At 39.2% G+C, this 26,942-nt stretch overlaps 1 pseudogene; it reads right to left on the bottom strand.

Annotated features, from left to right (window-relative positions):
- The window catches only part of LOC139720131 (uncharacterized), a 77,787-nt pseudogene extending 55,344 nt beyond the window's left edge, over nucleotides 1–22,443 (bottom strand).
- Between the last annotated feature and the right edge of the window lie 4,499 nt (nucleotides 22,444–26,942).

The following is a 26,942-nucleotide window of genomic DNA, read 5'->3' as shown; positions in this document are numbered from 1 at the left end:
GGATCACACTTTTTTCCATCAACTTTTTTTCAAGGACTTGCATTAGGGGAATTACCGTGTCTACATCTCTTTCTCTTCTTCTCTAAATAGATCTCTGTAATATACCCTCTCTCTGTAAATATATCTCTATATCAATATCTATATCTATCTATCTATCTATATATATATATATATAAAAAGATAGATAGACAGATAGATAGATAGATACATCTCTCTCTCTCTCTCTCTCTCTCTCTCTCTCTCTCTCTCTATTCCTCTCTTGATTGTAAGTTCTCCTTCAAGTAGTATCTCAGTTCTCACTTTAGTGTTGTACTGTCCAGGGTATCGACATTAACTCCGTTAACGCTGGTGGCCGAAAGCGTGTTGGCTGAAAGCTCGCCCTCTATTGTCAAGCTGCGGAAAATCTTGTGGCCGGTGATTGTGTCAGGTCCGCTCAGTGAGACGCGATCTTGTGAAGACGGCAAGGTGAATCAAGAAAACGTAAAAAGTTCAAAGTAAAAGTACCACAAGCTAATTTGTTTTTCAGTGGGTCCCCCCCCCCATCTCCATCCTCTGATTATTCTATCACTACAATACCTACTTCTGCAAGTCCCATCTAAAGTATATAATGCACCTCTTTTGTTATTGCTTATTCATGTTGATAATTCTTTACTTTCATGTACATTGTACAGAAATGTTATTATGTTGAGATGGACAACAATAAAAACTGAACTTCAACTTGAAAGTTTACCATGCAACAAATGGACCGTATTTTAGCTATCTTTAACAGGATTTTAGAATGTAAAAGAAATTTTATGAATTGTAACCACAAAAGATATTGATAAATCTATCAACACAATGACTTGCTTTCGTATTTCCAGATTTTCTTGACTAATGTGTCCAACATTTCCTTTCAACAAACCAAGCAAAGACCTGGTTAGAAAAGTGTGTTATCTGACAGACAAAGAGTTAGGAAAATCTGCTTGCTGTTCAGATGCAGTCAAGCACAATAAAGATGACAATGATATAGGCAAATTCAATAGCACTATACACTACAACAACAAGTGTGATAAAAATTAATTTTTCAACATTTTTAGACTTCCAATGCAGGATAGGTTAGGGTGGAGACATTAAACCTTTAACTTTTGAAGGAATATCAGATTTCTCTCCTTTTGTTAGATAAATTAACCCTTAATCTTTCGGACTTCTCATTACCTTCATCAGAATATGATGGCGAACGAATATGAGTATTATGAGTATTATGGTCTTATAGACGAATGAGATATTATATTCAATAAGCGCATTTGAGGAAATGTGATATATAGGCACAAAATGTAGAATGCAAAATTTCATTCATGAAATTACATTGTGTATTCACCACATATAACTGACAAATGAACACAGACGTGCTCTTTTAACGGCTTTAATGGAAATATTGTATCTACCATTCATCAGAGTTCTTATAGCTGTGAACTATTTGATTATTGTTTCTGAAATCACTTCTAGAACAAAGGAAACAAAAAAAAAAACACACATACAGGTCATACATTTGGTGGAAATGGTGGTGAGAAAATAATCTATTCAAAGAATTTCCAAACTTTGGTATTTTCACACTAAAATTTGAATCACATCATGTTTTCTTCCATTCATCATTATTGAAGCCCAAACAAGCATTTGAGTAGTTTCAGCAAGAATTTCCTTTTATCTTTTCGTTTTGTTTTGGGTTTGTTTGTTTGTTTTTTGTTGTTGTTTTTGGGGGGAGTTTTTTGTTGTTGCTGTGAGCGTCTAATGGTGCAGTAGCTTGTTTGGGCAATATCCACACCATGGCTCGACACTAACTTTTTTGTTTGGTGGCCCAATGGGGCCACCAAAATCCTAAATTCCAAATTTTTGGTGGCCCGAGAGAAAAACTTGGCGTCCCGAAAAAAGAAAAAATAAAAAACATTAAAAGTCCTTTTTTTAATGAGTCAAATATTTAAGTTTTATGATAGTAAGAATTAGAAGTTGGACATATCTACTCATAAATAAACTTCAACAAACTTGCAACACTCACTCTCGGGCACTCATTTAGTCCTTTTCATCCATCCTTTAAAAAAATTTAACTGCTAATTTCTGGCAAAAAGTTACGAATTTATTGACATACTTTTCAAAAAATTTTGGTGGCCCGAGGCGGGCCACCAAATTTGCCTTTTTAAAAATTTGGTGGCCCGACTTTCATTTTTGGTGGCCCTGGGCCACGGGGCCACCGTTAGTGTCGAGCCCTGTCCACACTCTTATGCTGCGCATCTCGCCTAAAGTAAACCTACGCAGAGTACATGCATATTCCACTAAAGAAAAAACTAAACTAAACTAAAGAAAACAAACCCCCTATCCCTCTTTCAGTGACCCATTACTTTTATACAACTTTTTCTGTTTGAATTTTTACTGGGAAGTTGCTAGCATACGATAATGAGTGTTCCTTTCAGATACTGCTTATGGGAGGGTTGAATGGGTTAGCCCCATACCATCAAAGAGTGTCCTCAAAGCACCCACGTCACGCTGATTTTGTGTCGCTTTCCGCTCTAGTTCGTCGAGGACGTCGCCAAGATTGCGTCCGTCCTCTGTCATGGCAATTCGCCCAGCGAAAGGAAGAAAGAACATGAAGCTTGCACATCCCACAATCATCATTTTCACTCCTACAAAAGCAGTATTTTGTTTTCCCTTCAAAAAATTATCTCTCCAAAAAATAAAATACAAAGTCCCAATCTTCAAGAATATCTGCCATTTTATTCTTATCTTTTATATTTTTTAGCTTACATACAGCAGGGTGCGTTCAAGCCTCTAAAAACTTTAAATATGATCTTTTGGGAGGCCTGAAAAAGAAATCTATTGACACAAAGCAAACAAAAACATAACAATCCATTTTGTATCTTAGATGCCAATCAGGCAATCTTATGCAAAGAGTTGGCAACTGTCCTCCTTCCTGCCATAACCCTATATACCAAAATATTAGAGAATTTATCTAAATCATACTTCAACTGACAAGAAATATCACAAGGTTCAACAGACTAATTGCTGCATGAGAGAAAAAAATTGTGATATGACTTTAGTCACAAGCAAATTCAATATCGCTCAACAGTCACTATCATACACCTGTACTTAGGTCATAGAACAGTAAATTCCCTGCCCACTGTCATTAAACTGTGTGTTTTCATGAAAAATAGTTTATATTTTACGGTAATACCCTTCATAAAGATTTGTCCTATTTTAGATTTCAATTTGCTTATTGCATATATCAAAATACTGGTAAATAAATACAAATAAGCATTTCTGCAAATACATGTTGCCCATTTACCTTATTCAATAAAAAAACACAATCAATAAATGATGGATCACACTCACCCACTGAATTATCAGCAATGACATCTGCCAAACAGAAAAAAAAAATGTACATCAATGCCCATACTAGACAGTAAAGGCTGCTTAAATCTACATCAATTCTTTTCTTTCAAGGTTAAGGATTTGACTCATTGCAGCTGAACCTCAATTATCCTAAGGAAACTGGAGACTACATGCAAGAAGTTTTGCAAAATACTAAAACAACCTTCTTTTAAACCAATGAGCACAAATGCTCATCAATTTATCGTGGGGTATCTACAAACAAATACAATGTTGATGCAGATATTACTGTCCTATCATATTGACACTGCTATGTTTCACTGCATTACTGACAGAAGGGTCTGGTCAGATCAACTCAATCTGTACAAAATGGAGGGAGGTATCAACCAAAAAAAAAAAGATTGCCAATGAAAGTGAGAAAAACAGGAACATGGCTTTCTAAACTGTGTTTCCAATTTAAGAATCAGGTACAGATCTAGCAATAACAGGAAGGGTCTTGAAAATTGTGTGACTCAAAGACTCATTCGCATGTGCAAGTAAAAGCCACAAATGATTTTTGTCTTTTTGATCTTTGACCTTTAATTTGGAACACTACAACTGCATAGCAAAAATCATACTGAGAAACATACAGCAGCATATGAAAGAAATGAGTTTTCTGGGACCAGGGCCATGTTTCATAAGGCTGTTCGTAAAGGTACGAACGACTTAAGAACAATTGTTCATCAGTTCTGATAATAATAATAATATGAACACTTCATGCGCCGGTATCCATCATGAAAAGATGCTCATGGTGCAAGAAAGAGAGGCAGAGAGAAAAAAACCAGTGAACAGGAGGTATGAGAAAAGGAATAAAGGAAATGTTTACGAAAAAGCTTGTCTAAATAACCAAGTTTTAAGTGAGCTCTTAACACTAACTAGGCCGGGGGGGGGGGGGGGGGGGGGGGGGGGTGGGGGGTGGGGGGGCCTCCGAGGCCCCCCCCCTCGATGTTCCGCGCGATGTATCGCAATCGCAAAAAGCTACCGCCGCGACGTTTCATGACTTTTTTTTTTCGAGTGTCCTGCATCTTTTGACACCAAATTTGCGACGCCCGGGCACGCCGCCCGGGCACGCCGCCCGGGCACGCGGTTCCGAAGTTACGTATAAATATGTACATGCATGTCAGACCAAAAATTGCTCAAAAACGTGAATTCGTGTACAATTTCAATGCAAACTGTGCTTGCAGGCAAATTTCATAAAAGCATGATTATTTTGGTGTTTTATTGATTAAAATCAATGAATAACATATTTTCTTGTTCAGAGCGATGTCGCAAACAAATTTCATCGAAAAAACAATGAAAAACATAAAGTCAAAAAACAAAGAAATACGTAAGAAATTCAAAAAAACAATAAAATACTTAAGATTTTTTTCTGATATCACAATTTTTTTTCATTACACTTGCTAAGGACACTAAAAAGAATATTAACACAAAAAATGTGCCTGTTTTGAGCTTTATTTTGTGATTTATACCAAATAGTCTGATTTCATGCATCATTATGCATAAATTAGCATAATTTAGCATAAATAATGATTTCTTGAAAAATTAACTTTATGGTATTTTAGATTACATCATAGGCAATGTGTGTGCCAATTTTCGTCGCGATCGCGCAGTCGACAGCCGAGATCTGGAGGGGGGGCCTGGGAGCCCCCCCCCCCCCCCCCCCCTCCCCCCGGCTCTATCAACTACCTAAATAGCCCGGCCTAGTTAGGGTTAAACTCACTTAGAGAGGACAGATTGCGAATGTTATGTGGGAGTCTATTCCATGGGAATAGGCCAGCATACAGAAATGATCGATCACCCCAAGAATTGTGAGTTTGTGGTACGGCAAGTAGAGATGAGTTTGAAGACCTAAGGCGCCCAGAAGGATTGTAAGGGGTAATCAAACTACAGTTGTAGTGAGGAGCAGTTCCATGTAATGAATGAAAAACAAATAGCAGTAACTTGAACATGATTCGATAATGAATGTGCTATACTTATCGGAATTTCCATAATTCAGTGCAAGAACTGATCACAAGTCGTTCGTAACTTTACAAAGAGCTTTATGAAACACCCCCCAGATGAGCTAAAAAAAAAATGATAAAGAATTGTACACTCCATGTATATGGTCTTACCATCTGCATCCACCCGCTCCACCTCCACCGTACCATTGAAGATGATGCTGCCGTTGAAGGTGATGCCGCCCCCTACCTCCAGCTTCCCGTCCTTCAGAGAGATGGAGTCCCTCAATTCTTCGGTCGCATCCACGACTTTCTTGTCGTACTCTTCAAGACGTTTCTGTCCGGGATAATACAACAAAGTAACGAGCTAGAAAATTTGGCAAATTGGAGCTGACAGCCTTTTTTCATGGCATGAAGCTTTTATAAATTGCTGACGATGAAAATATTACAAGCATATTTTACTTCTACTTCCAGTTGATTGAGTAGTAGCAGTACTGTATGTCCCAAAAAAAATTACAACGGGACCCTCCACAATGATATCTTTTAAAATAGTGAATCAATTTAAATACAAATTCAGGGTATGAAACTATAACTCATTGCCCACATCTTACAGAAAACCCCGTTCGATTTGCTTCAGTGGTCAAAGAGAAATGCGGAATTTTGTATAGAGCATATCAGGAATCTCTTCCCTCCTGTCTATTGTGTTCACACACAGGAGCATCAAACTTGGAAGAATCAGACTCATGACATACTTTACAACAATCCACATTTCTCTGTCACAGCTTAAGCAAATTGAATGGTGTTAATAGAGCTAAGACGTTATATTTTAAGACCCTGAAGTACAATTTAGACAGGTCAAACACATTGGGTGCTATCAATTCGAAATCAGATTGTAAGTTTTTTTGGGGGACATACAGTAGACAAAAACATCTGCTTGCATTTTACTTTCAGGAATAAAGGATCCTCATGCACCTTCCCCTCGACTCAGCATAACTTAAATGTTTCTGTGATATTAATGTGACTAACAACAGACATGGCGAGGGAACATGCAAGTTATGCTGAGTCAAGGAGACCGGTGCATTCCAATGTCTTTTGTTAAACATTTCAGTACTTTAGCAATGATTGACCGATGAGGTCATCTCAAGAATATTGGTTTGAAAGGATTTTTTTTGTGGGTGTTCCCAAGTAATCTGAAGAAAAATAGAAGAATACGTCGTTAAAAACATATAGAATGTTTCTAGATATTTGTTTTACCGCAAAAGTGATGTTGAGGATATCACAAAATCAACACAAATCAACATGCATTTGGATTTCTGGGGCCCTTTAAACTGTTGAGGATGGCCCAATTTTGCCACAACACGCATTTCCTATAGAGACTTGCCCGAGTATACTTGGGACTCGTCTACGTGGATTAAGATTAACTTCCATGTGCAATTTACTTATTATTTTCAGAACCGACCTCATATGGTAATCAAAATTGAGAGAAAAAGTCATCTGCACCACTTTTTGTATATTTACGGCTGCATGGCAAAGGTTCTAAAACTTGTATTTGCATTTGCAGCTCAGAGTATCAACAAAGATACACACTGCATACCATAATTTCCAGTTTATCTTTATAGCTTCAAGATCAATTTACATTCTTTGTGGACCCCACCCCCTCCCCCTTTAAAAAAAAAAAATGAATAAATATATGTGCTTGCACACAAGTGTGTTTACAAACAAGTGGCTGATGCAATCAGCAGGTTTGGTACCATTAGTGGAAAAAGAAAGAAACAAAATATCTTCACAAGATTTTCCTTTCTTCCTGACAATATAATGACACAAGAGGGCGTACCTCAACGACTTTGAAGGCAGCTTTGAAGGCAGTCTGAACCTGCTGGCCATAGGGACTAGGGACTGGCTCAATTTCCTGATCAAGTTTCAAAAGTAACGTTCGTGACCTTCCACCAGGAGGGGGACCAACTTCCATCTGGATCACCATATACATCTGTCCCGCCCAGTCGGAGAAAGGAAAGGTTCTCGTAGCTCCAGTCAACCTTGCACTCAGACCAGCATACTGGGCTTGGTCCAATCCTGCATGCAGATGAAATAATGAAAGGATTTGAAACTCATTTTAAAAAGATCACTTCATGATGCTGAGAGCTGGGATGGTGGAGTGGGGATGGGATGTGGGGGTTGACGAATGTTAGCTCCATGCCAACTTCAAACCTTTATACCATTATACCTTTATACCTTTATATCTACACTGGCTGTTAATCCCACAACGAATTCCGTTCAAGATCCTTCTCATCACCAACAACATCACCGTTCACCCTTATATTCAGCTGACCTGATCTCATAGAAACCCAGACCGGCTACATGCATGGACCTCAGATCATCATCCACAGCTCAGCTCAAACCTGGCCCTCGCACCCACAACTGTTATGGTGACCGCGCTTTCTCCGTTCATGCCCCCCTTCTTTGGAACACCCTCCCTACTCATATTCAGTCCTCCACCTCCATCGACATTTTCAAAAAGAAACTTAAAACCTGTTTATTTTTACAACAGAACTGATGATTATGTATACATGTAGCTGATTATTTGTATTCGAAGCTGATTTGTATGTTTGTTTGTTTGTTTTCACAGTTGTAAAGTGCTTCAAAACATATTGTATTAACTGCTGTATAAACATTTCATATTGTTATTATTAACATTATTGTTATACCACCTTTGCTGAAGTTCATCATAAGGGTAATGTACAGTCAATGAACGTTAGATGATGAATGACATTATCAAAGAACCATTCCTGGGCAGCATGGAGATCATAAAACTCACAACTCAGTAAAGTAAGTCCAATTGACTTAAATCCGTTGAGGACGGACTGATTTTGCTACAACACGCATTTCCCATAGACACTTGCCCGAGTATATTCGGGACTCGTCCTCGACATGTTAAAAAAACATACACAAAAAGAAAAGATATTTCTGGATTCAATTAGCAAAAACATGATCTCTCTTGTTAATTTGTTTGCTTTTGAATCTGCTATGGAATGTGTATTTCTCAATTCAGTTTATATTGCCATTGGTCCTGGATGCATCGAGTGTGGAGAGAGAGGTTTTTATTCTAATGCAGCTTTTGCCATACGCACACACAGGCAGCCTATTAATTATACATGTAGTTACAATACCTTGAGATGCTTGAATTCAAGGAATAAACCACCGTCTTGTATTCGAGTGTGAGGTCTCTGCATTACACAGAGCACAATACATAAAAAGTCATGTGTAATGAGGTATCTTCTTTTCTTTGCTTTGCAGGTGGGAATACCACACTGAATTAAGATTCATTCATTCATTCATTCATTCATTCACCCATCCATTCATTCATTCACCCATCCATTCATTCATCCATTCATTCATTCATTCATTCATTCATTCATTCATTCATTCATTCATTCATTCATTCATTTGATCATTCATGATTACAAAAATCATGACAGCTCTCTAGTCTTTGCAACACTCCCGTCCACTTCAAGTATCTGCAACATTTCCCACCTGACATGTAGCCCCCAACGAGCTCGGCGTTTTCTACCGAAAAGACGCTTATCGACTGTTGCCACGGGAGACGGGAGGAGAGTACCACCAAGGGCACGTCTTGGCAGGTATTCGGCTCCACCGCGATGGACCACGAGATCGCGTTTGGCGTGGGCAGTGTCTGTGATTCGTGGAAGTGGAATCCTGATATGGGAGAAATGGGGAGAAGCGATTCTGGTTCAACACCTACCAACTTATTAAGAGAGTATAGTCAATCCTGCCCTGGAGGCCACCTGCTATATATGTGGCCACAAAAAAAAACCCTCCCAGATAAAAGCCATGTCAAAAAACCCTGTCCATAGTGGCCACCAGTTTATAAGAGCCACTACCTCATCTTCCTTTTGTGGACACTTTAGACAGATTTGACTTTACATATTTAAAGAAGGTTTCGAAGGTGGTGGAGTGGAGTGTTTAGTGGTGGGTGTTTTCACAGTACACTATGTATATTCTGTCGTGGATGTGAATATTTCTGTGCAATATTGTTTATAGAGAGAGATGAAGGGGTCAAAGAATCGCTTCAGTCTGATTGGTTAAGAGCTGAATGCACACAGTTTGTTACAATAGTCATCATTAACCAAATCCAGTTCCTGCATCCAGCAAATTAATGTCCTTCATCTGTAAAAGTTGATTTCATGCGTACAGCATTTTTTTTAAATCACATACAGGTAAGAATACTTATGGTTATGAAATGATTCTTTTCATATCAATGTATAATTTTGTATGTACATCTGTGCAATTCGACTATTAGTCGCCTTCTCAGATCTTTAATAAAGACTTTTTAATCAATCAATCAATTTTGATGCCCAACACTATGTGACAGGGATGATGTGCCACTTTGTTTCTGATAAATGCAATCATTTTTATGAAATGGGTCCTATGGTTGAATCTTAAAGATAAATATGACAAAATTTTCTCTCCCACAAACCCAATTCTTAACCCATTGAGGACTGACTGATTTTGATACAGCACACATTTTCTATAGACACTTGCCCGAGTATACTCGGGGACTCATCCTTAACGGGTAAAACATTCACATACCATCCCAGTGAAAGAGAGTAGAGGACTCTCTGTCTGCTCCAGTGAAGACCAAGAAACTCTCATAACCTTGGCTGAAGAAGACTACATCAACGGCGCCATCAGGCATAAGCCTTGGGGGGAAATATAGGAAATATCTAATTATCACATCTGATGCATGGTTTTTGTTTAGTGTCACATATACTGTACTAGTACTAGTCATACAAATTAATTCTTTATATGCCATGGTATAAACCCCCTGTGTGCCACATCTTTCTGAGACACTAACCCAATTATGCCTTGGAAACTTTTTTTTTTAATCTATGTAACTTTACAGACTTTTGTTACCCCTGGACTTGTAGTGAACAATGTTCTAGAAAAAAATGTCAAGCTCTGACGTAAATTGTATGACAAGCCGAAAGATTTTTTCTTTCAAATGTCCAGTTGTAGCTACATTACTGTAGAGGCATGATGTTTACACTAAAACAGTGACAAAAACATAGAATTTACTCGCAAACCCAGTCAGGAACACCGCTTCATAATCAATCACCACCACCAAAAAAAAAAAAACAATGTAAGCTACGTGTGACAGGAATAGAATTGTGAGAAACGCTTCCATTGCACTGTGGCATTTGGCGATTTATCTATCAGTTTGGGTGGGGTTGTGCATTTGAGCAGAATAAGCAAATTTATTGGCAAACCATTGACCAAGTTGGGCGTGCGAAAGAGGCATATATAGAATGAAGTATGCAAATTAGCGCAAGAATAACTGACCGCTGAAAGGTCACAAACTGGGCCTGTCTAGTATTGTACTGCCAGATGGTGGAGGCGTTATTCTTGTTGACCATCAGGATAAAGTAGCGTCCAGTGATCTCAAAGGTTTGGACTTTCTGAGCACCATAAGTCTGCACCCTCTGCCGTAGGTTGAACTTTTTACCTTCAAAACAAAGAAGTACAAATTCATTTTTCAGTCCACATTCCCTCGACTTGTTCCTGACACATCTTAAGGATAATATTATTATAATTCCAACACCTCTGAAGACAGAAGTGTTCTTACTACCGTATTTTGCAGAAAGAAAACATTTAGAATTTTCTTCAAATTTTCTTTATATCCGTGTCCATAATTATGTGCTGTCATGAGTTGTGGTAATCTCTCATCTAGCAATGGCGACACTAAAATTGTGAAAATTCATATATTTTGAAAGTCTTGTCCGATTTCCTTAAAACTTTACTGATGTGTTCTATTCATATAGCTGCAATCCCTCAATTGAGGTATAAAGTAGTACTTGGGAATTATTCTCCTTTATGAATATAATATCTAAGTATTTGAACAATAAAAAATGATGATTTAAAAGCTTTGGTACATGTAATTGATGAATGACAACATTTTTTCCAATATAATGTATGCTGGATTAAAGCTTCATGTATCTCATTCACATACAACAAATAAAGAACAGATAAACAACATATCACTCAAATCAAATCAGTAAAACAAGAATTTTGTTTTCATATGACCTTTGACACTAACCTGTAGCACTCCAGAGATAGATTGGTGACTTTTCTCCGATTGGGTCCCCAACATCCCTAGAAAACACCAAGTATGAGTCCAGGCCAATCGAAAAATACTCTACATCGGTGACGTCTGTGGGATGAACTGTGATGTTTGTTTGCTGTCCAAGCAAAAGATGAGACAACAAAAAAAATGAATGCAGATTAAATGGTGAACAGTCCATGCGTGTCAAATTAGATGAATAAATGCAAATATAATTTGGAAGAGTTGGTCACACTGTGCTCATTTCATTTCAAGTGTATGTCCAAAATGAGCTGTTATTTCCTGCTTTTACATTGGGCATCCCCATGTGCAAACACCATGACTACGATCAGTCTGTTAATACCAACATTACTTCAAGCAAAGTCTTCAGCAGGGGGAATTCAGCTATTCCTTTACTCTGAAGTAGGGGCATTTTTCCCGTAAGGTCTGAAACAATTAAGTCACAATAAGTGATCAACAACATTCTTAGTGTTAAATCATGCATTGCTCACCTTCAACCAGAAAATATGTGACCATGCACCACAAAACAAACAAAAAGTCGCACCCCTTGATTTTATGTGAGGACTCAGAAAAGGTGAAATGGGTCAACCAAGTCAATCTTCAGTTTTTCATATTTTCTGAAAGAGTTATCCTTCTTCTACATTATTCTTAAGTTTGGGATCATAACATGAATGGGAAAGTTTGTTTTCAGCAGTTTTTCTGCAACCCATTTTTGGTGGAGAAAAAAATGATCAGGTATGTCTTGGACCCCGTTTACAGTGCGGGGATGGGCCCAGCTGTGGCCCAGCCGCAGCCGAGCCCAGCCTCAATTGCGAGGCTGGGCCCCGCAATTTTGTCCGTTTACACTGCCGGGCTCGGCCGCGCTTTTGATTTAAACCTTTCAATATTTTGTCGTAGTGGCGCTCTGCTGGTAAACAAATGCAATTTGGTATTGTGTGGTTTTCAGACCCTTTGCCAAATGAATTCTGTGGCGACGAAGTCGCCGTTCGGGCGAAGGCCTTTGCCAAAGGAAAAAATCCTTTGCAGGACAAAACCACCTTAAACTATACTAGTTTTCGACGATGAGGGGGTTAATATCCTGAACAGCGAAAAAGTACAGGCAGAGGGTGTTGAAGTCAGACTAAAATTGGCCGCGCATTTGGCCCAGTTTACGTTTACACTGAGAAAAGGTCGGGCTCGGCCGCGGCTGAGACCACCTCCAGAGCGAGGCCAAATGCGAGGCCAAATGCGAGGCCTCGCATTTGGCCTCTTGTGCCTTTACACTGAAGCGGGGCTGGGCCGAGCCGCGGCCGAGCCCCGCACTGTAAACGGGGTCTCAGAGTCCCCTTTTCATTTCTTGAAATCTTTTACACACTCTTCACTTTCAAGTCTAATAACTTTTGAAAGGATAACTCTGCTGCTTTCAAAGTTAGCATTAATCATGGAAAGAATGTGTGAATAAAACGTGCTCAATTTCAGCTTAATCTGGTAATCCCTTCATTGTTGTTGCTCCAGTGGTTTACATCCTGTCTTGTCCCTTTCATGGCACAGCTAGCACAGCTTAGTAAAGATTAAGCACTTGAATAGACCGTGTACTTCAGAGCCTCTTTTCTCAGTTCATACTTTTCCAGAGTATTTGCTTTCTTTCCAGTGTTTAGGTAGGTTAGAGGAGTCCATTTGTATTGAGTTATACATCATTTTAAAGCTTACGGTCTGCTATTTCAGAATCTGCCCTTAACTAAAAATTGTGTCTCGCGACTTTTTGTTGGTTTTGTGATGCAGGGTCACGTATTATCCTGATATCTACTTTAGATGTGAACACAGCTCACTACTTTCAGTTACAGATCATTTTTTTTTGTGTGTGTGTGTGTGTGTAGCCTTTGGGCGTCCATCTGAAAGTCTGAAAGTCCAACCAACTTACACATATTTCTTAGATCCCGTTTACAGTGCAGGGCTGGGCCGAACCACGGCCGAGCCCAGCCTCAATTGCGGGGCCGAGCCCCGCAATTTTGTCCGTTTACACTGCCGGGCTCGGCCGCGCTTTTAATTCAAACCTTTCGATATTTTGTCATAGTGGCGCTCTGCTTGCAAACAAACACAATTTTGTATATTCTGGTTTTCAGACCCTTTGCCAACTGGATTCCGTGGCGACAAAGTCGCCGTTCGGGCAAAGGCCTTTGCCGAAGGAAAAATCCTTTGGACAAAACAACCTTGAACGATACTAGTTTTCGACATTGAGGGGGTTAATATCCTGAATAGCGAAATAGTACCGGCAGACGGTTTGGAAGCCAGACTAAAATTGGCCGCGCATTTGGCCCAGTTTGCGTTTACACTGAGAAAAGGCCGGGCTCCAGAGCATGGCCAAATGCGCGGCCAATTTTGGCCCCGCATTTGGCCTTTTGTGCGTTTACACTGAAGTGAAAGCGAGCTCGGCCGCGGCCGAGCCACGGCCAAGCCTCGCACTGTAAACGGGGTCTTACTTTTCTGATTAATAATCTAGGTTAAAGATGTCCTTTAGAGAATCAGAAAGCTCTACGAGAGTGAGAAGGACATAACTGCATATTAACTGGTCATTTGTGTCAAAGACAGCTTGACGGTGTGATAGTGACACAAGCATGCACTCAGGTAAAATGGGGACTCTGGGATAATGCATACATTAGGGGAGTCAGTCATGTGAATCTTTTGATATGCAGCAATCTGAAGGCATACACAATAGCCATGTTCAAACATATTTCTAATCAGAGAAAAAGTTTATGGCGCAGCAATTAGAATTCAAATTTATGCTTATCTTACAACCCTGTGTCCACATAACGGTCATGGGAAGAAACTTTGACCAATTTACCACGGCCTTTGTGGGGATCACCGTGGAGGGACGGTGTAACTTCCGGAAGTGGTAGCGCCGTGCACGTCAACCATACCATTGTTTTTTTACCAGCGGCATTTCTCTTCTCCATTCTGTTGATGAGAATTTCTGAGAGCTAGCTTCTCTGTCGCAATCGACTAGGTTAGAATTGTACTGCATGTGCACGTTTGACTCCGGAAGTTTTACCTACTGTAGGTCGCATAAGGTTTGTAAGGTCATAGATACTCCAAGGGCTTGTCCGCACGGGCAATTTTCTCTAATAGGCTAGTCATGGTAGCGAGATACACTGAAAAAACTCAGGAGTATCTTGGTCCGAGGAAGAGGTCGTGGTAAGTTCCCCCAACTGGAGGAAGTTACCATGACCTTGTTCAGACGGGCACTACGCCAACCTACCCTCCAAAGTTACTCCGACCAAGCTTCCTCCGACCCTTCCTCCGAAGTTACTCCAACCAAAGCTCCCTCCGTCTGAACACAGCTATAGACTATTAGTATGTCGGCTGCTTGCTTAGAGAAGCACAAATGCAGCCCTCAGGCAGACATGTGAATTGTAAAACATGAACACCGCACAATCAAGATGTTAATCAAGAACCTCTATAAGAAGAGTTGAGAGAATCACATCCTTCAAATCTACCTCAAATGCTGTTCCATCGGTGTTAGCCACGAGAATGAGGGTCTCTGTCTCAGACACAAGGATAACCTTTTTCTCTGATGCTGCCGAAGAATACCCCTGTGTGAACGCGGCCATGCTTTGTGCATGGACTGCAAAATGATGGTTGGGAAAATGATTTGTCTACCATGATACTTTAAATAACAATGATCATCAATAAAGAGGAAATTTTGGTCAATATCAATTTAATTGATTTTACAACTGAAAAAATAGATGACAGTGCAGCAACAAAGCCCTCCCCAAAGTAAATGACTTAGAGTCATGTTGTACATGCATAGCATACGTAGTAAGCATGCAATTTTTATTAGATGTATACACTGTGCCTTCAACGATGTTAAAACTTCCGAATGAAAATGTAGATTTTGGAGACTTTTTCATGCAGCCATTATACTAAATGAAATATATGACAAAGGATCTTTTTCTACAAATATTGATAATATTTTAACGTGGATTCTAAAAATACTGTTGGATAAAATTCAACACGGAAATCAATATTTTTAAGCAAACTACAATTGTAAATTGATCTTTAATGTTAAGATCATTTTAAATGTTATTGCAGTTCTTACACGGCTGAACATGAACCGGTGTCACTGTGATGTTGGGTGTCGTTATAACCTGAACGATGGCCACAAAGTCTGCGATCTTTGCCCTGACGTTGTAGACAAGGAAAGTCTTCTGACCGATGGCAAAAGATGCCATGTCCCCAGTAACAGATAGGAATTCTCCAACTATCTCAAAGCCGGTGATCGAGAAGGCTGAAAAAAAATAATTAAACTTGAGAGCATGGGCTGGGCACCATTACATGCCAATTTGGAGTTAGCTCATTTGCACAGTAATGCCATCCTTGTTTCTCCCAGCATCTATTGACCGATTCGGGTTCGTTGAGGGCAGCAGACAATTTGTGGCACTGGGCGCAGCCATAAACTCATTTTGCGGTGTCCCAGCCAACCCGCCTCCTCTCCCCCACCCCACGGGCAACATGTTTATTGCGCACTTGTAACAAAGGTTCACGCACTAAGCAAGCATTCGCGCACTCAGTACGACACGCCCATGGGCTAAAACAACCATGCATCAATTTTTAAGTCCGTGCGCGGAAGGGGGGTGGGGAATAGGGGAAGTCGGCTGAGACACCGCGTAATGACGCTGCCCATGCCAAAAATACACATAGCGCGTCACAGAATCGGTCAATAGGTTAGGCACTTTATTCATTTTCAAGCAACATTATGCATTCTCCAAGCATGCCTGAAGTAATAATTCATAGAATTCATATTCAGACAAAGAATGAATTTGCATAGTCCATGAGACCAGAATCTGTAAATCAATACTTGGGGGAGCAGCCACTTCTTCGTGTAGTATTAAATGCACTAAAAGCATTCTTGTAGTAATATATTCCTAAATTCCAGGCTTGTTGTCAGGTGGACGTACTGGCAAGAGCCTTTTCTGAGGATTACATGAATAGTCCTCATATATCACAAATGCTCATCTCAGTGAATGTAAAACCTAACATGACTGTTTGAAGAAATGACCTTTTCTGCTGAATGAGAAAAATGAAACTCCAGTATAGCTATGATTTCACAATTTCATTTGAACATATGTTCTTATTTACAAAACTGGGTTAGAGGCTTAACAAACAGGTTTAGGCTCAGAGTTAAGAGTGTAGAATTTATGTTTAAGGATTTTGGCTTTGGCTTAGGTTTAGGCTTAGATTCAATAAGTTTAGGGTTGCTGATTATCCATTTATAAAGAATGTGTGTAATCCCAGAGAGCGATGACGTCGAAGATTGAAACCAATATCGACGTTTGAGTGGATCAATTTTACAGCATTAGACTCGGGATCAATTGGGATAAGACTGTGGGACTCCATTTCTAGAACCTCCTCCCTCTACAAGTTCTTTTTGACTCTGATTCCATGTTCAATGTTGCCACTCAAAAATATTTCAAGTACATTCCCATGTGGAAAATTGGGGTCACCTAACAGACTTGACGAATGGATTCATAACTGATGACCAGCCACTCTCTAAGTCTTCTCTATGATGGAAGTTACATTGTACTATTCTCCACCGTATACTTATGAAAGATGAGTGGTACGTAATTGCAGACATGAAGATGCGGAAACAGAAATTGTGCAAAGATTTAGGGAATTAGAAATCAAAATTACCTTTTAGGCCCTACTTGACATGTCTGGACACTAAAAATCTGGCATATCAAATTATGAAGACCTCGACTTGCATATATAGCTTTACTTGTCAAAACGTTAATAGGAATTAAAGTATTACAAAATTGGCTTTCCAGGTAAGGTTTTCAAACACTTGCACAACATACAACTCTGATACTTTTTTGCACATATTTCTGGACAGGACTGCTTTTAGAAGCATTTTGCTATGAGGTAAAATTTTACTTCATTAATGAATAAATAAGCTAAAAAGTAAATTTACCTGAGATTATTCTAGAGATTAAAATGAATCTTGGGATTGCTCAGAAAACTGGTGCCATCAGAACTTGATTACCAAAGGCACAACTGCACCCTGTCGAATTCTCTCACAAGATTTTTCTTTGTGCAAACACTCGGTAACTTTGAACGTGATCAGAAACATTATCAAAAACAAGTTCCTTTGTAAGAATGAAAAAAAAAAATATCTAAAGTGAAATTGAGAAGTTGGTAACCATGAAACATGTAGGCAAACATGAAAATGTTGTTGATGCACAGAGTAAAGGTGGAAATGCCTTACCCTCACGATTACCAACTCCTGACCCAGGCACGAAGCCATGGCGAAGATCTTGGATGTGGTAGGTGTCGGAACGCCTGTGCCTCATGCGGGCATGTTCTTCTCTGATCTTGTCAACGGACCTTTTGAATATGAACAAAAATCTTTGTAAATTCAGAAGAGAATTCAAACGAATCACATTCTTGGCAGGTCCCCTGAAATTATACTTTATTTGTCTATTGAGATCATTCTTGAAACATAGGGTGATGGCTATTCAACTAGATAAAAAAGTACCAAAAAAAATGGTCACACTATTGACAAAATTGAACTGCAATGCCTTGACATGAACAGGGATTTATTACTATTCATTATAAAAAGTGTTTCTACAGCCACAAAAACAACTGAACATACACCTGGTATATGAACGAAGAACAAATTCCAGTAGTAGACAGACATCCTCACCGAGGTGTCATCAAGTCAACACTGCTTCAGAATCCAGTTTCATATCATCGCAGAGGGGCATAAACACCAGGTGAGGATCCAGGAATTCTGTAAGGGGGGCGCCTTTCAAAATTAAATGGGGCTAACGAGCACCCCTCAACTTTTTCTCTTTACTTCATTTGTTTAAAAAAAAAAAAGTGAATAAGGGCCTGCAAACCCCCCCCCCCCCCCCCCACCCCTCTGAATCCACCACATAACCCTGTTTGCTCTCATACATGTAGAAGGGTCAGCCTCACAAAAAACTTCTGGCCTCCCACCATCGCAAAGTTGTGGTACATGCACTGTATCCCAAGGATGTTGTACAGTGTTGCCGCCCTGAAGTTCACTTAACCCTTAGAGGACGAGTCCCGAGTATACGCGGGCAGGTGTCTATGGGAAATGCATGTTGTAGCAAAATCAGTCCGTCCTCAACGGGTTAAGATCAGCGGAAAAACTCAACTCCGACGCGACGCACCATAGAAAATAAGCACACCTTTGCTCTATGGAAGCAATGTAGAGACCTTCCAGCCCCGCCCGGCTATAGAATGCTCCCAGCTGCCCTAGGCCTGCCCCACACCTCCGTAGTGCTTTGAGACTTCGTTCCAAGGTGGGGCCTATGCTGTACCGATACCTTATTAATTGCCCTAAGCCTGGCAGGCCGGCCTATGTATGATTATAGCATCATGACAACCCACTCGCCATGCAGCCACTGATCCCTGAATACTGGGGGAAGAACAATCTAGTAGATGCCTGGTCTACTCAGTAAATGCTTGTCATGGAGTACAAATGTAAATTAACCCGTTGAGGACGGTTTGGTTTTGCTACAACACGCATTTCCCATAGACACCTGCCCGAGTATACCTGGGACTCGTCCTCAATGCCAACGGGTTAACTGTTGTAAATATACTATGCATGCATGTGACTGGAGTTCTACAATGCACAAGTACTTCAATAAATTAAAATGATCGACTCAGTGCACCTGAGTTTAGAACAAATTCTCTTCACTCATGGCAGTAGGACCCTACTATAACTAGAGATCTAAATTATACACGTAGATCCCCAGGCATTCACACGTTATGCACTTCAAAAGGAAGTCTCGCCTTATTCATCACGCGTACCGCTAATTAGAGTCTACACCCTTTGCGGCCATCAATAATTATTAGAGTCAGTATCCGGTCATAAATACTTAGGAGTTGTTTTATCAGACAATTTGAAATGGAATAGACATACATTTAAAGTTACAACCACTAAAAAAGCCCAATTAAGCAGCCAGTATGATTGGCTTGAATTTCTCCGTCATATTTCATAATTTACATTTTCGTCATGCACCAAGAAATGTTAAACTCCAACTGCAAGGATTACCGTTAGTTAAACTCCGACTGGTTTAACTGCAGTTAAACTCCAAAACCAACTGCAAGACGCCAAGAACAAATTAAGACAAGAGATTATCAGTAAGGGCCTACGTCCCCACTTGGGGTATTTAACTGTGCAATTGTGGGACCCTTCACTCCACTTAAATTTACGGTACATCAATAAGATTCAAGCAATACAAAATAGAGCAGCTAGCAGCCAGATTCATCTGTACAAATGGCTGTCTTCCACCTCCACGGATCTTCACCTGTTGCTGTAGCGTAGGAACCTAACGTTAGCTTTAACTAACGTTAGTAACCGCTAGTTTACTAAAAATTCTTAGACCTAAGATGTTACAACTTACAAGTTATTACAGTTAACATTTTATAGCTGGCGTGGTATATAATTAATGATTTTTTTAGTCAATTGTTCATGGCTTATTGTTATTTGTATGTTGTTTAGTTGTAAGCCGTTTCGTCATTAATGTCATTCGTCATTAATGTCTTAAAGACATTAAGTAAAGTAAGGCCCATAAAATGAGGTAAGGAAGAGTCATCAACATTACCGTCTGTGCTGCGCGTACATTTCGTCTGCCCGCAGCTCGATACGGCGGACATGGTCCTGCAACTCCCGCTCCACAGCCGCGGCGAGTCTTTCAGAGATACCGGCTGTCGAGCGAACGAAAACTATGGCAAAGAAAGCCAATATAAACAGTCTTCTCCAACATATTGCCCGAAAAGAATCTGAAACAAACATAATTCGTGGGAGAACTGGTAGAATGATATGAAAATCATAAATAAACAAACAAAAGAAAATTAAAAATCATAGAAGGGGGTTTAAAGAAAATGAGAACTAAATGACACGCTCTACCCACACTCGTTCTCCCCTTAGAATGGTTTCATTTTTTTCAAAAAACCGCGCGCCAGCAGCGCGCTAGTCTGGCTTCCAGACCCTCTGCCCATACTATTTCGCTATTCATGATATTGACGCCCTCAATGTCGAAAACTAGTATAGTTTAAGTTGATTTTGTCGCGCAGAGACCGCCTTTGCCTTCGACAAAGGCGGCGACTTCGTCGCCGCGAGTCCAGTTGGCAAAGGGTCTGGAAACCAGACTAGCAGCGCGCCACTTCTAGGGGCAGCGCTTTCTAGCCCGGTGCACGTGCGTGCCGACCGAGCGTCTCGCGCCACTGCTTTGCGCCCGGTGCGTGCGACCTTGCGAGCCTAGCCTGCACGAATCATTGTGTGCATGCAGATGAAGCAAACATTCCAACGTGCACCAGTTGTTGTTGTTGTTGTTTTTGTATTTAAGGCGCGTCATTCAAATATGAATATTTACGCCTTTATCTTTATAATATAATTATTTTACATATAATAAATCAATAAAAAATTATAACTTTTTACTATCATTTTTATGCGCGCTATGTGTCTGCTGTTATACGGTTGGGACAAATAAGTTCTGGTGCATGCTGATGGCAAACTCTGATCAGCCCGGCTCGTTACGGAGCAGGCTTCTCGGTCGCACTCAGGACCCTCTGCCCAACGCATATATGGTGCACAAGCAGACTCCCGAATGCGATATATAAACATCAAAATTATAATATTATTTCATATATACTTTCCATTAAATAAACATATAATTTACAATAATTCTTTTTTCTTCATTATGTAATAAGCAAACATCCGGTTGTGCAGTGTGCAAATCTAAATTAAATAAAACTCAAAAGATAATTATCTGTATAACTCTAGAAGACTTATATAAGTCTTTTAGAAAACCTTCTTGTTCTCTTCACATATGAGATTAATGCCCTCAAATGATCAACATTTTTTGTGGATAATACTTTTCTGATATCCCGTTGATCTTTGCCTCCAATGTTTGCGATCAACATGGCTCTCTCTATCAAATATTTCGGACAATCATATAAAAAATGACTTAAATTTTCCTTTTCGGGGCAATAGGGGCAGTTGCCTGTTTCATGCAAATTTACTTTCCACTTATCATAATTCAGTCCAATATTACCCATACGGACTTGATGAATAAGTATTTGTTCTTTCCTGTCTTTTAATCTGCATTCATATTTTCCACTTACATACTTCTGTACTTCTTTTAAAGGGGACTGTGTTTCTTCCCATCTTTTTTGCCACTTCTTATTAAAATAACTACTCAAAACACATTTAACTTCCATCTTATTGAGTCCATTATTGATTCCAATATGTTTCTCTTGTAGGGCTGTTTTTGCCGCTTTATCTACTGTCTCATTGCCCGTGATGCCACAGTGGCCGGGCACCCATTCAAAGTGTACTATCATACCCCTGAACAGCAGGTGCATCGAAAGAACGTGTATTTCTTTCACAAAAGCATCTTCGAATTTACATGTTTCAAGGGCCCGGAGAGCAGTAAAAATTACTACTCCTGTATACACATTACTAAGTTGTCTCAACCAGGTTAATGCCATAAAAATTGCAGCAAGTTCCGACCTATATGATGACGTGAAATCCTGCAGTCTTTTCGATTCACTGTATTTGTAATAGGGTGCGAAAAAAGCAGCTCCCACTATGCCTGTTTGACTTCTGGATCCGTCCGTGTATACATGCAAGTAGTGACTCCACTTCTTTTGTGTAATTTCTAAACTCATTTGATTTTGAAACAATGGATTATCTGACTTCGATATTAATCCACTTAACTCAGTTGAGACATTCACTTTTGGGATATGCCAAAGTGGGATAGTTAAAGGAGTTACCGGCTCAACAGGCATATCGAGGTAGACTTCCTCTTTCATCTGCTTTATCCTGTTTCCAAAGGAGTTACTTGAACAAGTTTTGTTATCATAAAATCTATATTGCCAACAGTCCCCTACATCTTCCAGCAAGGGGTGGTCGGGAGTTGTTTCAATTCTCTTGATATACCTTGCACTCAGCAATTTTCTCCGCATATCTAAGGGCATCTCTCCTGACTCTGTTTGGAGAGTTCTCAGGGAGGTTCCGACTTTGCTACCCAAACATATTGTCAGAGCCTGATATTGAACTGAATTGAGTATATTTTTGACAAAATCAGATGCCGAGTCATATGCTTCACATGCATAATCCAATAAAGAAAGAATAAGGGATTTATATACTGTTATCAATCCTTTATTCCACCACTCCATTTTACATATGCCAAACATTTAAGTATATTTATTTTCTTTTTACTTCTACATGCTAAGTCTTGTATATGAGATTTCCACGTTAACCTCTTGTCTAAAATAACTCCGAGATATCGGTGTTCTTTTCTCTGAATAAGTGGTTGTTTGTCTAGATAGAGTAAAATGGGCTCTTCTTTGTTGGATCTTGAAAACAGTATTGGCACTGTTTTGGGGGATGAGATGAGCATGCCCCATCTTTTGAACCACTCGTTAAGTATATTCAAGTATCCTTGTAAGCATAACACAACCTCGGTGATGTCGTTACCTGATTGCCATATTACGCAATCGTCGGCGTATAATAGGACTTTGGGGTTAGGCCCAACTGGAATATCCCTGAGCATCAGGTTGAACAGAATGGGGCTCAAAGGGCTTCCTTGGGGTAATCCGTTAACCATCTCCATTGTTTCAGATAGTGCATTGCCCACACGCACCTGAAAGGTGCGCTTTGACAGCATGTTTGCTATAAAATGTAGCAAATTCCCTCGAATGTTTGCCTTCCACAGTTTGACCAGGACGGCTTCGGGCCACAGTCTATCATATGCTTTAACTAGATCAATAAATACTGCGACTGTTTTAATACTCACTTTCAAATTTTTCTGTATTTCATTTTCCAGGTGAATTATATTATCCACACAGCTTCTGCCTTTACGGAATCCACTCTGTATCGGAGATAATAAATCATTCTTTTCCACCAAGAAGTTTATCCTCTCTTTAACCATAATTTCCATAATTTTCATAAAACAGGGTAATAATGTAATTGGTCGGTAAGAACTCAATTCTGTGGGGGGGGGGGGGGGTTATTTGCTTTCAGGATTGGGATCAAAATTGAGTGTTTGCATGCTTGTGGTATAAGATTAGTTTCCCAAATTCGATTGTAAATTAATAGTAAAAGTTCTTTAGAATGTATGGGCATGTTGCAATAAACCTCATATCCTATTCCATCCAATCCAGGCGTTGTGCCTTTTCTTGAACTAAGTGCTCTCTCTAATTCCCGGAGCTGAAAAGGTTTATTATAAACTAATTCACGACTGCTGTCAGAATCTGTCCTCACCGATCCCCAAACTTCACATATATCCTTATTTTCTCATCATTCTACACACGCAGGTGCGTGTGTAGCCTTTCATCAAGGCGTAATTGAAAGACGATCCACCCCTGCACACACACAAATGATGCATTCTTCTTCCAGGATAAGACGAAGGAAGAGAAAAAAAGGCACAAGTACAAGCCTAATAAAGTTATATATAAAGGGACATCGACAGCTGCTAAGGCAGCTAAAATAAATACTAGCCTACATGGTAAATGTTCCAAATGGCGCAAATAATGCAATCCATCAGTGCAGGTATCAAACGCAATAGGCGGCCTATAGGTACCTATACGATTTATCTAGGAGTCGACTCAACAATATCAAAATGTTTTTGCATTGCCCAGCCCTCCCTATGAAAAAAAGGTCACAACAGCAAAGAAACATAGATATAATAAAACATGAATTTTATGTATTTTACGCATTCAGTTCCCAGTTTCTTTTCAGTTTCTGCCCTTTCATACTTTTAATTGTTCCAGATAGCTCTGGCTTTGATCCACGAGCGAGATCATGCAAAATACATTCTTTTTTTTTTCTTTTTACAAAGTGTGATTCCAATAGGAACTGGTGACGAATTCAGATCGCCAATTGTACCTAAGTATGCATTTTTCTAATTATACGACGACAGGCCCTACTTAGGCTCAAAGACGGGGGGGGGGGGGGGATCCATCCTAGAGACTTCATCACAGGACAGCTGCGATTTCGAGCTCTCCATTTTCAGAGGCAATGCTTTCAGCAGCACTACCTATTAATGCAATGTCAATATCCCTTGTCTATGACGGGTACCCCCGCAGGGATGCCAAGTTTAAAAAAAAAAAAAAAAAATATGAGTGAGATTTTCATGATAACCGGAGGGCCAAACCCAAAAAAGTCGCTTACTTAACGAGTGAGTTGCACTCTCTCTACAAACTAAGTAGACCATGCTTATTTTCAAGTTTTTATTGTAACAAACAACATTCCACTGGTCTACCTCAAAAAATTTGTTGCGAAAGCCTCCAAATCCAAGATGGCGTCCAAGATGGCCGCCATATTTACTGAATTTGTTATTTGAAAGATAGAATTTGATTGAAACATCAGATTTCAACAAATTTGATGTCATATGAAAGAGAATAAAATTTTCTACAAGTTGATACCATTTTTGTGGGTTGTTGTGATAACTGGATTGAGATTTTAAGGAAAAAACACTCATTTTTTGGTATTTTTCTGAAAAAAAGAAAATCATGAAAATGCTTGATTCATCATAAATCAAAGAAAGACTGAAGGATTATCTTGAAACATCTCAAGAATTTTGTTTGACATATAATTGATATTTGGAGAAAATTAGGGGTCAGTACCGTTTTTGGTTCAGGAGTTACAATGTCTCAAACTTGAAAACTCACTATGTAAAAATGACCACTTTAGTTGTGACAAGACTTTATTGGTCGTAAAAAAAGCATGCGCGCGCCTAGACTACTACACGCACCACTGGCACTGACGCCTGTAGCAGTGCCAGTGGTGCGTGTAGTAGTCTTGGCAAACGCAGAATTTTCTTTGACAAACAAGGGTTTGTGCCTGAAACTAACTTTTCATACCAAGTGGTAGCTCAGGTGATGCTGATTGCTATTATTTCAAAGTAGATTGTTCTGAAGCAGATGAGATGAAGCAAAAAATATCTTTCAAATAGAGGTAGAAGCTTGAAATAACCTTGCTATCGAAAGTTTAAAACAAAATTTGGATCAATCACTCAAAAAATTCAAGATTGCAGGCCATCAAAGCTGACATAGTGTATTGCGCCAAAGTAAATGTATCATTTCGATTTTTATACAATTTTGTCTGTTTTGGTGTCTATTTATATGGTTTTTATATATTCTGAACATTTTAATGCTATTTCAAACCATCTTAGGTTTTTATGGAGACATTTTTTTTTTTCAGAATGGACCATGAATATTTCTCTAAAATGTTACAAAAAATTAAATTAAAAATGTTTATGAAAACCATGCAGAAATTACAATCTTTCCCATATAATCAATATTTGGAGGTCAGTATTGTATTTGGTTCAGGAGTTATAATGTCTCAAACTTGAAATCCCATTTTACATGATATGTATTTGCACGCATCTGTTCCCAAAGACGTCACAGAGGGTCAAATCCAAGATCGTGCTTACTTTTCGAGTTCCACTCTCTCTATAAACAAAACCATACATAATATTAAGCATACTAAGCAATGTTCCGTAAGTACACTTCAGTAGATTTGTTGCAAAAACCTCCAAAGTACAGATGCGGTCCAATAGGGCCGCCATTTTTATTGAATTTAACATTTCAAACATAAAATTTGATAGAGACATTGGATTGCAACAAATTTGATGTCATATGAAGGAGAGCAAAACTTCCTAAAAGTTGATACCACTTTAGCTGTGTATTGTGATAAATTGGGGGGGGGGGGGGTTATTTGCTTCTCTTTTTCGGGGGGGATCCATATTTTTATATTGTTTTGAAAAAAAAAGAAGAAATTTAAAAATGCATGATTTAGTATTTATCAAAGAAGAACTGAAGAATTATTTTGACACCTGCGATTGAGATTGAGATTTACTGAGATTGAGACATAATTCATATTTCTGGAATTACAGGCAATATCATACACTGTTCACAAGTTAACATCTAAAACTTGAAAAAAAATATATTCATGCATTATAAATTTTGTATACAATGTGTTTACATGGTCACATGTAATACTGTAATGGTCTAGTGACTTGCAAGTACCTGCATGCAAACTAACTTTTCATGCCAAGTGGTAGGTGACGCTGGTCGCTATTACTGTAGCATTTCATCATAGTAGATTGTTCTGAGGCAGATAAGATTGAACAGAAAGTATTTTCCAAGAAGAGATAGGAGCTTGGAATTGGCACAAATTTTTCCAATGTGTAATAATTAGCGATAAAAACAGTATCCACACAAAATTCAAGATGGCGGTAATTAATCGAGGTTGTTGTTCAAGGCATTATTTCCCATTAGTGCACGTATAACAAAAATCCAGCTTTACTTAATTCCTCAAGCTAGTTCTAAACTGTGAGTTAAGAAACAACTAATGTACAAACTTAAATCAGTATATTGTTAGATGTACTAAATAGATCTGATAAGAATGTTTTTTTTTTTACATAATTCAAATTCAAATTCAAATTCAAATACTAAAT

Source organism: Diadema antillarum, unplaced genomic scaffold, assembly GCF_040938485.1.
Source record: "Diadema antillarum isolate AM-2024a unplaced genomic scaffold, OU_Dant_1.0 scf00000122, whole genome shotgun sequence".
In the NCBI taxonomy this organism is placed as follows: Eukaryota; Metazoa; Echinodermata; class Echinoidea; order Diadematoida; family Diadematidae; genus Diadema; species Diadema antillarum.
Note: the sequence above shows the minus strand (reverse complement) of the source record. Positions and strands in the feature narration are given on the sequence as shown.